Source organism: Suricata suricatta, chromosome 11 (genome assembly GCF_006229205.1).
Source record: "Suricata suricatta isolate VVHF042 chromosome 11, meerkat_22Aug2017_6uvM2_HiC, whole genome shotgun sequence".
In the NCBI taxonomy this organism is placed as follows: domain Eukaryota; kingdom Metazoa; phylum Chordata; class Mammalia; order Carnivora; family Herpestidae; genus Suricata; species Suricata suricatta.
In genome coordinates, this window is record NC_043710.1 from 64677708 (window position 1) to 64692835 (window position 15128).

At 37.4% G+C, this 15128-nt stretch overlaps 1 protein-coding gene across 5 annotated transcripts in view; it reads right to left on the minus strand.

The window, feature by feature from the left end:
- Positions 1–15128, minus strand: part of DLG2 (discs large MAGUK scaffold protein 2) — a 1964578-nt gene that overhangs the window by 757122 nt on the left and 1192328 nt on the right. The gene's annotated exons all lie outside the window — the stretch shown is intronic.

Sequence of the window (15128 nt, forward strand, 5' to 3'; positions counted from 1 at the left end):
TCTGTGCAAATAGCTTTCACATCTGTCTAGTTCTCTCAACCGTCAGGACCACCCCCATCGGAGCTAGCACCATTTTTTCTGTAAACCTGGTGAAACAGCTTCCTAACTGGGCGCTGGCATCCACCCTCACTCCTATTTATTCTCACGCAGTGGCAAAGAGAGGCGTCTAAGTTGTGAAAATGTTCAGGTTCTACCCTACTTGACAGCTGCCAATAAAGTCCTATTCTCTGGGGATCTTTATCCCCACAGAAGCACAATCTTTAAAGTGGCTTACAAGGTCCTTAATCATGTCCTGTGTGACCTGGCATTTGCTGCTTTCACCAGTCCAACCTGTGCCTCGCCCCCTTGGTCTACCCTTCAACAACACAGGCCTTGAGTATCTGCCCCGGCACCCATCTTGTGGCCGCTGCACATGCTCCCTTCTTCTTGCCACAGTTTCATGGTAATTAGTTCTGGCGTATCTTTCCATATGGTGCATCGAGAGACAACCCCCCAAAAGGCACGCCAAGTAAATATACAGCACAGTCTAAGAGTAAAAGTGGGCTTACTATACAACACAGCCCCGAAAGAAGGCTCTTAGACCTTCCATCCTTCCAGCTCGCTACCCCTAAGCCTCTTCTATTCAGAAATTCTGGAGTCCTCCCCACTCTCTAGGGCTCAACTCACATGTCACTTTCCAAGAGGCATTCCCAGGACACTGTCCCTACCTGTTCCAAACAGATCTTCCCAGTGAACACTCACTTAGCACCCTGTGCTTGTTTACTACAACACTTATGACAATTGCATTAAAAACAATAATTACACTATTATTTGTCTTATTCCCTTTTCCCCAAACAGAACGTAAGTAAGGCCTACTAGGGAAGGGAGAGAATTCTCTTTTGTGCATCTGCATCCTCTGAGCCAAGCACAAAGTAAATGTTTAGTATTTATTAAAATAAATCAAACAATAAAAAGATCATCTTGTTAGTGGTCATACCAACATAGGATTTGGGTCTGGGTCCTACCTCCCAATGTAAAATGAATAGGTATTTTGAACCTAAATCAAACAAATAAACAAAAATGTAGCATGCTCTTAAGGTCAGCATTTAAGTGAAACATTCACTGTGGCTGAGTAACCTAAGTATATTGATAAATTTTTTTGAAGAAATTCATTAGTGGTCTTCTGATGCCAAGAAATTAAAAAAGATGGTTTTTTAAGGATTTTTTGAAGTTTATTTAATCATTTTTGAGAGGGAGAAAGAGAGATAAAATGAGTGGAGAATTGGCAAAGAAAGAGGGAATCCAAGAAGGCTCCATGCCATCAGTTCAGAGCCTATAGAGGGGCTCAAACTCATGAACCACGAAACCATGACCTGACCCCAAATCAGGAGTTGGATGCTTAACTGACTGAGTCACCCAGGTGTTCCAAAACAGCTTCTGATTTATTTTAGAAATATATTTTTAAAAAAAGAAATATTCATTCATAAAAGCTGTGCCTCCTGAGGTGCCTGGGTGACTCAATCAGTTAAGTGTCCGACTTTGGCTCAGGTCAGGATTTCGTGGAATTCAAGCCCCACATTGGGCTCTGTGCAGACAGCTCTGAGCCTGGAGTCTGCTTCAGATTCTGTGTCTCCCTCTCTCTCTGCCCTGTCCCACTCATTCTCTTTTTTTCTCTCTCTCTCTCATCTCTCAAAAATGAATAAACATTAAAAAAAGAAAATTAAAAAAAAACTGTACTTCCTGACAGCTGGGCTTTTATCTCAAGTCTTTTCAAATTGTTTCCTTTAGAGGTAGTGCAAAGAAGCAGGTGTTCTCCAGTGGTAAAGCAGGAAGAGGATTCTAAACTCCAACCACCAAAGTCATGTTCCTCTTAAACCGATATAGCCCAAGGGCATCTAGGTTGCCTGCACTGAGCTACATACTGATAACTTGGAGCTTGCTTGGGGATTCTCTGTCTCCTTCTCTCTCTGACCTTCCCCTGCTCACATACACACACACACACACACACACACACACACACACACACAAACACCCTCTGTCTGTCTGTCTCCCTCTCTCTCTCTTTCTCTCTATTTCACAAGATATTAAAAGTGTGTATCAGAAAGCAGAAAGGCAAGATGACATCTCTTCCTCCCACCAATCAAATTAGAAAGTTAAAAAATCAACAGCATTATTATCCATAACAAGTAGTCTTTTTAGTTCTTTTTTCTTAAATTGTGGTAAAAATACACAATATGAGATCTATACTCAACAAATTTTTGAGTATATAGTACAATATTGTTAGGTCTAAGCACAGTGTATAGCTCTCTAGTACTTTTGCATTTTGTACGACTAAAACCCTATGCTCACTGAACAACTCCCCCACCACCTCCCAAGCCTCTGGCAACCACTATTCTGTTTTTACCTCTCTGAATTTCAGTACTTTAGATAACTCAAATAATATACAAGCATTCAGTGTGTATCCTTCTGTGACTAGCATATTTCATTTGGCATAATGCCCTCAAGATTTATCCATGTTATCACATATGATAGGAGCTCCTTCCTTTTTAAAGCAGAATAATATTTCATTGAATGTATATACCACAATTTGTTTATCCATTCATCTGTCAATGGATATTTAGGTCATTTCTACCAGTTTCCAATTGTGAATAAGGCTTCAATATCTCATTGAAATACTAATTTAATTTTTTGGATAAATAGCCAGAAATGGAGCAGTTCAATATGTGGCATATCTGGTATATATGGTTTGTCATATATGGTAATATGTGGTAGTGTTATTTTTAATTTTTTGAGAAACCTCAATACTATTATCCAATGTGGCTGAGCCATTTTACATTCTCACCAACAGTGTCTATTCAAATTGTTAATTGTTAGTTCAGAGAAACACTTACTTTCGTATGTTGATTTTATATCTTGCAACTCTGCCAGATTTGTTTCTTAGGTCTAACAGTGTGTGTGTGTGTGTGTGTGTGTGTGTGTGTGTGTGTGTGTGAGAGATCTTGAAGGTTTCCTACATATAAAATTATATTATATGGACAGAGATAATTTTGCTTATTTCTTATTTTGTTTTTCTTGCCTTTTGCTCTGGTTAAGACTCTCAGTACAGCATTATATAGAAATATTGAGAATGAGCATTCCTACCTTCTTCCTTAACTTAGAGGAAAATCTTTTCGCTTTCCTCAATTGAGTAAAATGTTAGCAATGAACTTTTCATATATAGATTTTTCTATGTTGAGGTAATCTTCTATTCCTAGTTTTATCATGAAAAAGTGCTAAAATTTGTCAGTGTTCTTTCTGCATCTATTGAGATAACCGTGTGATTTTTATCCTTTGTCCTGTCAATGTGGTATATCACATTCGATGTGCTTCAATTATCTTTGCTCCTAGTTATAAATTCTACTTACTTACGGTGTATGATCCTTCTAATGTATGTTGAACTCAGTTTGCTGGTATTTTATGGAGGATTACTACAGGTACCTATCAAGAATATTGGCCTAAAATTTTCTTTTCTTATGGTTTCTCTTTCTGGCTTTGATATCCAAATAATGCTGGCCTCATAAGACTAGTCTGAAAGTGTTCCATCCTCTTCAATTTTTTGGAAGAGTCTGAGATAGACTGGTATTGATTCATCCTCAAATACTTGTTAGATTTCACTGATAAAGCCATCTGGTTCTGGGTTTTTTCTTGTTGTTGAGGAAGTTTTAATTATTGATTCAATCCTCTTACTAGTTACAGGATCTGTTCACATTTTCTATTTCTTCGTGACTCAGTCTTTGTGAGTTGTATGTTCCTATGAATTTGTCCATTTCCATTTGGTTATCCAATTTATTGTGTAATTGTTCCTCACAGTCCCTAACTCTTAACTTTTGTGACATCACTTGTAAAATCTTTTATTTTTTATTTTATTTGAGTCATCTATCTTAATTAATATAGCTAAAAGTTTGTCAATTTTGTTTATCTTTTAAAAAACAGTTCTTGGGGTACCTGATGGCTCAGTCGGTTGAGCGTCCGACTTTGGCTCAGGTCATGATCTCGCAGTTTGTAGGTTTGAGCCCCATGTCAGGCTCTGAGCTAGCTATCAGCACAGCTAGCTCAGAGCCTGGAGCCTGTCTTCAGATTCTGTGTCTCCCCCTCTCTCTGACCCTCTCCTGCTCTCTCTCTCTCTCTCTCTCTCTCTCTCAGTCAAAAATAAATAAAAATATTAAAAATTAAAAAAAAATGTTCTTAGTTTTATTGATTTTTTTCTATTTTTCTTGATTTTCTCTTTTGTTTATTATTGTTTTAACAACATTTTCTTCCTTCTGTTAACTTTGGGCTTAGTTTGATCTTTTTTTAAATTTTCATGAGGTATAAAATAAGGGTGTTTATTTGAGAACTTTTTTCATTTTTTAAATGTAAAAGTTTATCACCATAAACTTTCCACTTAGAACTGCTTTTGCTGCATCCCATTTATGGTATGTTGTGTCTTCATTTCAACCTTAAGATATTTTCTTTTAATTAAAAAAAATTTTTTTTTTATTTTTTAGAGAGACAGAGAGAGACAGCATGAACAGGGGAGGGTCAGAGAGAGTGGGAGACACAGAATCTGAAGACAAGCTCCAGGCTCTGAGCTAGCTCTCAGTACAGAGCCCAACGCGGGGTTCAAACCTGCAAACCGTGAGATCATGACCTGGGCTGAAGCCGGACACTTAACTGACTGAGCCACCCAGGTGCCCCAATATTTTCAAAATTCCAATTTACTTTCTTCTTTGATCTACTGTTGGTCAAGAATGCATTGTTTTATTTACTTTAGAATGTTCCAGTTTTCCTTGTGTGCTATTGTGTTCTAATATCATTCTGCTATAGTTTGGAAATATATTTGGTATGATTTCAGTCTTTTAAAGTTTGTTAAGACTTATTTTGTGACCTAACATATGATCTATCTTGTAGAATGTTCTTTGGATACTTGAGAAGAATGTGTATTCTGCTGTTTTGGATTGAATGCTCTGTTATATGTCTGATAAGTCCCCTTGGTCTATGACGTTGTTCAATTCCTCTGTTTCTTCATTGATATTCTGTCTGGATGATCTATCTATTGTTTAAGGTGTGGCAGTGAAGTCCCTAACTATTACAGTGTTGTTGTCTATTTCTTCCTTCAGTTGTGTAAATTTTTGCTTCATATACTTGAATGCTCTGATTTGGGGTGCATATATATTTGTGATTGCTGTCTCATCCTGATGAATCAATGCTTTCATCACTATGTTAGGTATTTCTTTGTCTCTCTTGATAGTTTTTGACTTAGTGTATTTTGTCCAATGTAAGTATGGCCACTCCTGTTCCTGTTGGTTATCGTTTGCATGGAGCATCTTTTTCCATCCTTTTCCGTTTAGCCTATTGTGTCCTTAACTCTAAAATGAGTCTCTTTTAGGCAGCATACAGTTTAGCCTTATTTTAATCCATTCAATCACTCTGTCTTTTGATGGTAGGGTTTAACCTATTTACTTTTAAACTAAATTGTTGATAGGGAAGGACTTACTATTACCAATTTGCTAATTGTTTTCTGTTTGCCTTTAGCTTATTTGTACCCCTTTTCTTCTCTTATAGTCTTCTTTGTGTTTCAGTGATTTTGGGGCATTACTGTCATGCTTTTTTTCCCCTTTCTCATTTTCTCTTATATATCCTCTATAGGTATTTTCTATGTGGCTATTATGGGGGTTATATAAAACATCTTGTAGTTATAATCATCTACCTAAAACTGATAAGATGATAACAATTTAACTTTAACTGTATAAAAATCCCCTATACTTTTACTTCTTCCCCACAGTCACTGGTACAAATCACATCTTTTTGTATTGTGCATTCATTAACATAGTTATCATTATGGTTAATTTTTATACTTTGTCTTTTAACTAAAGAACCTTTATACTTTTGTTTTTTATATTTTTTGTCTTTTAACTAAAGTACCTTTAGTTTTTAATATAGAAACTATAGCATTGAACACTGAACTTAGTACATATAAGGCATCAATATGACCATGTTCAAGCATTAGTAAACTTGAAAGTTAGTTTAAATATTTAAGATCTATTAATTTAAATTAGGGAGAGGACTATTGGCTCTTAATCATACTCTTGGGAACCTAACATGTATAACATCCTGGCTATGTTTTTTCTGAGGCCTAGTCTCTCCCACTTTTTCAATGCTAGATGCTCTACTGACTCTTCTGGTTTCCAGGAGCAGACAAGGTTATATGGGGGAGTGTAGAGTCCCTAGGCTGGGCAGAGGCACTTGCCATCCCCTATGCTGAGTTTCATGAGGAAGGAAAAACATGATTAGTGAAAACTACAAAAATAACATGATAGCAGTGACTCATAAGTGAAGAAACAAGAGAGGGAGGAAGGGGAGGAATAAGAAGGAAGGAAGCAAATAAGAAAGGAAGGAAATTAAAAAGGGAAAACGGGTGCACCTGGGTGGCTCAGTAGGTTAAGCATCCGGCTTCAGCTCAGGTCATGATCTCATGGCTTGTGGGTTTGAGCCCCACATCAGGTTCTGGGCGGACAGCTAGTGCAGAGCCTGGAGCCTGCTTCAGATTCTGTATCTCCCTCTCTCTCTGACTCTCTCCTGCTTGCACTGTCTCTCTCTGTCTCTTAAAAATAAATAAAAAACATTAAAAATTAAAAAAAAAAAAAGGAAAACAGAGAAGAAAGAAAAGGAGGGAGCCAACAGTCACAAGCTAAGGAAAGAAGTCTCTCAGCAAAGTTAAAACAGAGTCAGGCTGAGTAAGGCTACATACAGAATCAAACTGAAACAAATAGAAGGCCCTTCCTCTGACTGTGGATGGTCAGGCACACACCAATGAACTTGAAGCAGGCTACCTTAGTTTTGGAGAGGTCACACCCAGAATTTGAGAGAGAACCATGAGCTAGAATCTTTCTTTGTCTAAGTTATACATACTCTTATTTTTCTGATAAATGATTTCTTAATAGATATTTTCTAAATTTATCAAAAGGTCTAAAAAACCTGTCTGTGTTAAAAATAAGCCAGATTCTGACTTGTCAGAGGTAATTCATCTGTGGATTGGCCTAAAGGCAGGGGTGTGGATTAATAGAAATGACAGGTCCTCTTCCGGCTGAATAATTTCCTCTCCTTGGAGACTTGACATTTTAGCAAGGTTTTACCTAATTGGCTTTGCTTTGGCCTCTATATCTCAAATTCACATTTAATTAATCATCTCTTCCTCTGTGATTCTACATTATTTTGCTTTTGTGGTTTTTTTCATTTCATTCAATAAATATTTATTGAGTGCCTATTCTGTACCAGGAACTAACGTGAAGATAAAGTAGTCAATTGTAGACAGGGTAGCAATTCAGCAGAGCAGAAAGATCCGGAATAAACAGGTATGCTGGGTGATGAGAGGGAGGCATGGAGGGACATGTGCGATCTCTCCTGCTACTGAGCTTGTCCCGTTGTGGTGAGTTTTATAATTATATGTGGGCATATTTGTCTTTCTTAGTAGATTATAAGCTTCTCCAGACACAGATTATCTTGTATTTGTAAACTCACACCCTCTTGGTATTGCTTTATAACATAATTAATATTGTCCTGTAAAAAGTTGTTGAATTAAACTTGGAAAATATGGGACTTGGGTTTATGGAACATGTTCTAGTTCCAGTTCTGTCACTAACTAGAAATCTCATCTTAGACATGTTACTAAAACTTGTTAAATCTTAATGAGCCCATTTGTAAAATTGAAGGTGGACTAAAGAGTCCATGAGTCCATCCTTGGATCTGTCAAAAGCATAGCTGATGAGTAATGCCCTGTCACCATCTTTAGGTTTAATTACAACACCTCTCAACTGACTGTAGAAAAACAGATTTAATATATTATTATTGTAAACATGTAGGTCTGTTACCATTTTTAACACAAACAAGGTAGAGTGTGGCATGGGGATCTTTGGGGCTTATTTTCTCAATTATGCATTCTTTCAATAATTCTTTGCCAAATGGAGTGACGAGAAGCCTGGCCTCTGAAGGCAGACTGTTACATCCGATCTGTTTCCGCCAACTATTCAAAGGCTGGGACAAGCACCTTCTTCCTTTCCCTAAGAGCTCTTTCCTAGGCCTATCTAGGAGCTGAGCACATTTCATTGCTGCATAAATATTTGAAGTCTGATGGAATTTCCCCCTCATTTGGAAATTTTCCCCCTCATTTTTGCATACTGTGACAAAGTTTTGTACAGCATTTATGCACTTCCTTTCTCCTATTCATAACAGATGAGGCATGGGCTCTGGAGCCAGACTTCTGAGTACATATCTCAACTCTGACCATTACTTGCTTTGGATGTGAGCAAGCTCCTTAACCTGTGTCTTTGTTTCCTCATACATAAAATAAGGTTGATAATAGTTCCTGTCTCATAAAATTGATGTGACAATAACATCAACTCTGAAAAGTATGTAGCATAGTGCCTAGCGCATAATGCATAATAAGCTTTGTATTTATGATCTTCTTCCTCCTCATCTTCCTCTCCACTCAAATTAAAAGTTCCAGAGGCTGACATTTAAAAATTCTGCAGTGCCTATGTACAGGCACTCAATAAAGGTCAATTGATTTTACTTAAATGTCAGGATTCCATATTGGGCCTAAACTTCTCTGCTCCTATTTTTTGGGCAGGGCATTTTGCCTCGGGTGAGGTACTAAATAATATCATCACTACTAACAACATAATCAATGATTTATTGAGTACATATAATATATCCCAAATATTGGTATTTCATTTGATCTTAACAACCCTACATGGTAAACACTGAGATGCCAATTTAAGAAACAAAAATTGGCTTAGAAATGTTCTGTAACTTCCGTATGGCCATGATATTAGTAAGGAGCAGACCCGGAATAAAACCAAGACTTGTACAATACAAGAGCCTAGGCAAACCTGTGCAAAATAGCATCTCCTTTTTGTGTCAGAGTTTGGTTTTTGAAAAAAATATCCTTGATTTATCTTAATTCTCAAAACAGCCCCTTCTGGTAAATGGAACAGTGGGGGTGGGGAAACTGAAGTTCACTGCTATAAAATAATATGGGTAGGGTCACACAGTTGATAAGCAATGTTGTTAGAGCCAGAATCCAAAGCTCAGTGTTCAGTCCAAAATATCCCCACTACTCCATATTTTCTTCACATAAATCACATTTCCTTTTTAGGGAGGAACTCATGACATCCTGCCACCCCCCCACCCTGCATTCAAATTATGAGTAAAAGATGAGGAACACTTATTTCTTTTAATGATTATCTTATTTTTATTTTTGAAAGAGACAACAAGTGAGAGAGTGAGCAAGCAAGTGAGAGAGAGAGAGAGAGAGAGAGAGAGAGAGGGAGAGAGAGAAAGCTAGGGAGGGACGAAAAAGGAGGAGACAGAAGATCTGAAGTAAGATTCATGCTGTCAGCACAGAGCCTAGTGTGGGCCTTGAATTCACAAACCATGAGATCATGATCTGATCTGAAACCAAGAGTTGGACACTTAACTAACTGAGCCACCTAGGTGCCCTAAAGATGAGGAACATTTAGTGAACTTCGAATTTAAGGTTTTAAGTTTAGGGTTAGCATGAGATTTGCATTTGCCTTCTATGTTCCTAATTGTGATCTTTAGAAAAGAATTAATCAGGATTTTGAGAACTCTGAAGAAAATGGTTCTTAAACTTGAATGGCTGAACCGAAAATAAAGTTTTTGTCTTAATTATATTTTCCCATACAGAGTTTACATATGCCCTCTTTCTTCTGGCTGTAGGGCAGCTTTTTAAAAGTTTTTTTAATTTTTATATATTTATTTATTTTTTAAATAGTTTATTGTCAAATTGGTTTACATACAACACCCAGTGCTCCTCCTCATAAGCGCCCTCCACCATCACCACCAACTCTTTTCCCCCCTCCCCCTTCCCCTTCTACACATTCAATGCAATCCCCATCAAAATTGCACCAACATTCTTCTCAAAGCTAGAACAAACTATCCTCAAATTCATATGGAACCACAAAAGACCCCAAATAGCTAAAGTTATATTGAAGAAGAAAACCAAAATGGGAGGCATCACAATCCCAGACTTTAGCCCTACTACAAAGCTGTCATCATCAAGACAGTATGGTATTGGCACAAAAACAGACACATAGACCAATGGAATAGAATAGAGAACCCAGAACTGGGCCCACACATGTATGGCCAATTAATTTTTGACAAAGTAGGAAAGATTATGTGATGGAAAAAAGACTGCCTCTTTAGCAGGTGGTGCTGGGAGAACTGGACAGCAACATGCAGAAGAATGAAACTAGACCACTTTCTTACAGCATACACAAAAACTAACTCAAAATGGCTGTAGGGCAGCTTTTTAAAAATTTTTTTAAGTTTGTTTTTGAGAGAGAGACAGAGCATGAGCAGGGGGTAGGGGGCGGCAGAGAAAGAGGGAGACACAGGATTGGAAGCAGCCTCCAAACTCCAAGCTGTCAGCACACAGCCCAATGTGGGGCTTGAACTCACAAACTGTGAGATCATGACCTGAGCCAAAGTCAGGCATTTAACAAACTGAGCCACCCAGGCATCTCAGGACAGCTTTAATCATAACAGCTGCAGCTACCATTTATTGATTATTTGCTATAAATGTGCCAAGAAATATATAGTATTAGAGCTAATTCTTTCAATTGGTACATAATGCATAATAAGCTTTAATCTTGCCTGAAAGGCAAATTCATTATTCCCATTTCTGGATGAAAATATTTAGGTTTAGAGAAGTTAAGTGATTGCTCAGGGTCACACAGTTATTAAATGACAAAGTCATGATTCACACCAGATCAGTCTGATTCTAAATCCTGATGCTTACTATTCCTCATGTTGCTTTTTTTGGGGGAAAAAAGTGAATAAAAGTGATGAGTCCTCTGCCTTCCTTTGGCTGATGTAAATATTTCAATGTTAAACTTTGAATCAAGTTGTGGGACTTTGAGAAAACAACTCAAACTCTAACTATATAAAATCCATGTTGTTAATAAGTCCAATGAGTTATCAGCGACCTTGGGGTCCAGTTCTTTGCCACCTGACAGTGAATACTCAGCTAAACCTGCTGGGGTAAAATGAACGTGGTATTGTACACCCAAGTGCCAAAGTGCTTTTCAAGCAAATCTTTATTCTAGATCTTACTCATAAGCCAGCAAAGCAAGCATGCTATGCAAATTATCTGTGGGTTGGGCTCCACAGAATTGATGCTGGGCTTGAGGTGCCCCACTTGGAGCCCAGGCACTGACACTAAAAAATAATTTTGGGAGGATTCACCTGGTGCAAATTTATTACCAGGCATTTAACAATAAAATATCTTTTCTGCCAAAAGGTCATTTATTTCATCTTTTGAATATGTTCTTTTGGTGTAATTTGTGCAGCAAGAAATGTACATCACTGTACATGTAATTTCCTCAATAATCATCTGCTAGCAAAGAAAAGTATAAAATCAATTATCTGATATTTCTCCTTCCTTATTTTTACAATTCTCCATTAAATGCAGCACTATTGCTTGCGCTCATTTTAGCAGGTAATGCATAGCTTGTCTGGAGGGCAATGGGAGAACTTATTGCCTGCTTGCATCCAACCTGCTAGGTGGTCTTTTCCAATTAGGCAGATAGCACATCAAAAGAGGACCTCATTCCACCTGAAACAAATTACTAGTTGACCTAAGGAGGACCTTGACCCATATATTCATATCCTTTCCCATAATATGGTTACTATGGTATGGGGGGCAGGTCACCTTTCAGTGCCAGAAAACCACAGACCACTCAGGATAGAAAAAGAATTAATGGCAATAAAACAAATCTTTCCAGGTGGGAGAATCCAATAGGAAGTCCCTATTCTAGACCTGCAATGTAGACTATTGATAAGACCCAGTAGTGCCTAGGTGAATGGCTAAATAGGAGTTTTGCACATGTGAACAACATTTAAATGTCCAATTTGCATTCCTGAACTCTTTTCAGACATCTCCATGACTTTCCCTATCTACTGCCTTTTGGGGGTTCACAGGAAAAGCCCCTGTTACTTTATAAAGAATATTTCAATGATAAATGGGAAGGACTGATACCCTCTGCTGCCTTGTTCAAGGAAAGGTCTTTTGAAAATTGCCTACAGTGTTGCTAAAATTAAATTGTGCTGTTAAGCATTTGCATTCCAAATGGTTCCCCAACTAGTAAAAACACAATTGCTTTTGCGTTAAATTAGGCTCTAACTAAAATATGTTCTATTATGATCTAGGGCCTTGTCAACCGTTGGGTTTGGTCCATGACTGACTTGGCATTCAGACAACAGTTTCTTCTTTGTGACACTGCTGATCTCTGTTATATCTTTCTACTGGACCAGAAAGAAGCTGGCCTCTTTTCAAAGGCAATCTAACACAATCACTTCTGGTTCCTAATAACTTTGGCAGTACAATTAAGTAATAGGAAAGTAAAAGGCTAATTACACTTTTTTCTTAAGGCCAAGTTCTTTAACTGAGAATCAAGAAATCCACAAAGAGCAGCATTCACAAAACAAATCTGTTTCTAAACAAAAAATGACCACAGTAATGATACCACCATTAGCTTAACACTAAAAATCATAATGCTTAGCTTTACATTTCAATTTTCTGAAAATTAGTTCTATGAACCTGTTTAAATCCTTAACCCACAGAATCTCATACATATGGAGAACTACCTTAGTCCAAGTATGTGAAATCCTAGATAAATCATTTAAAGCTTAAAAATACCTGAGGATTTTATTGTTACAAATACAAAGACACTTTTTAAAAGAATAGGGGGTTCAGAGAAGCAGAGGTGAGGCGTGTATGTGAGCAAGTGTGTGGTGCAGATAGAGGTGGGTATGGAGAAGGAGGGGATGGCAGAGGTATCTGCTACCAAACCATAAGGTATACCTGCAGATGACATACTTGTACATACTCTTCAGGTGGCATGTCCCCTTAACACATGAATATTAAACAGTTTCCCAGAGCAAAAGACTCTGGGGCCTCACTAAATCAATATTTAAATTGAAAATTATTTGTACAGCCTCCTTCCTTAAGATTATACCAATCTTATATTTCAGTCTCCTAGAATATCACACTAAGTCAGGATAGAGGAAAGCTTTTATTGTTGAAATCCTAGAATCTTTGGCTTTTACACAAACAACACTCATATTTTTCCAGAAATAAATTCTAGAACCTCTGAGTTCTGATCTGCACTAGTGACCACACAAGTATGGACCTCTGAGGGGACACTCTGATGCATTCTTCTAGTTCTTCCACATGATTTAATTGCTATTCTTACCCACTGCAAATATAGGGATGTTAATTTACCAGAAAGAAGTGACACACGACATAGTTTTCTTGGTTTCCATTAGCTTTCAAACAGAGTGTTGTCTGTCGACATTTTCAAAGCTCAAGTGCAATGAACTATAAAAATAGTTGAAATCTATTTGTCCACAACATTAAGAACCAAATATAAGAAACAGGGACTGAAATTTTTATTCATTCATTCATTCATTCATTCATTCATTCAGTAAATATTAATTGCATGCTTACTATAACCCAACACTGCCTGACATTCAGTTTACAGCTTACAGCAGTGGATAAGACAGACATTGAATAAATAACTAGACATATCATTTATTTACAACTTTGGCATTAGTGATAAGGAGATGTTTAGAGGTTATCAGAATATGTAAGAGAGACTTTTGGGATCGCTTTCCTGAGTAAAAGACATTTCAACCGAGAAAGCTGCTACATATAAAAATCAAATTCATTCTACTCTTGATCAACTTGGCAAAAAAAAAAATCAGGGTGTGTTAAATTAATTTTACAATCTGAAATGTGTATAGCTCCACATGAAAAAAAATGTATTCTAAAATGCAAATAGCTAAAAACGACAGCCCCTTATTATTTAAAATTGATGCCAGCTAGAACCAAATCATTGTCTTATATTTTAATTGCTTTATTACACAAAATAATAATAAAGCAAAAAATCAAGCAAGAAAGAGAGAGAAAAAGGCAGGAAAGAAAAAGAGAAGGAAAGAAGGGAAGGAGAAAAAGGTCAACAACAGTTTTACATGGCTTCCAAAACAATACAAAAATTTACACCACGGCTGGCCACTGCACTGGTGGCAACACTGTACTGGTTGGATAAACTAAAAAACAAAACAAAGAACAAAATGAAAAACCTTACAAAAATTAAAAACAACAGATTTCTCTTTTGATAATAAGGATATGAGCCAGCGGGGAACTTCTGAAGTATTTGCTGATTAAGAGTAGGGCACTACTGCCAGATCTCTGAGGAATTCTGGACCAGACATCTGTGCTGAGATGACCCTTCTAAAGTAGTTGAGGCGTGCAGAAGATTTACATTTTCCATGTGCTTCAAACCCTACTAAAATGGACTTTGTATATTATTTCTAATTTTCTCCCCCTATTGCTAATAATGACCTTTGAGTAGTTAAGAGTCCCTAAAAGTTCCAGAAGATGGAGAAATATTTGAATGCCCAGCTTGATCACTTATCAGCTGCAGGACCTCAGGCAAGTCACTTAACCTTTCTCAGCCTTAGACATCTCATCTGGGATATGAAGGTGATGCTTACCTCTTAGGATTGTTGTGAAAAGTATAAAGAAATGTGTCTGGTGCATTTAGCATCATGCCCACACAATACATTGCAAGGGCTCAAAATTTAGGTTCTTGTGGGGGATGTTGATGATGATGATGATGATGATGATGATGGTGACATGATGAAGGAGAAGGATGAAGAGGAGGAGGAAGAGGAAGGTGGTGGAGACTATGAAAAAGCCTCAATGGCAAGGCTGGATTAAGACATTTAGTAACCCCAAGAACTGAAAATATTACTAGCCTTACCAATGTAATTAAAAATCTGCTTTACTCTTTTAATTAATGTGATGCATGTATATGCTGCAATTGAAGTAGCATCTTTCTAGATGTTTCTGATTGCCAAATTTGGGGTCTGTTTACCAAAGGCCTATCTTCACACTTCGCTAGTTCTCTAAGGACACCCTTAGTTTGCCTATCTGGTAATTCAACGCTGCACAGTATAATGAATGTGAAGTGTTAGAAAATAAAATCAAAGAAGGTAATTTCCAAAAAAAAAAAAAACCAAGGGGGGGGAGGGAGAGGGGAGGG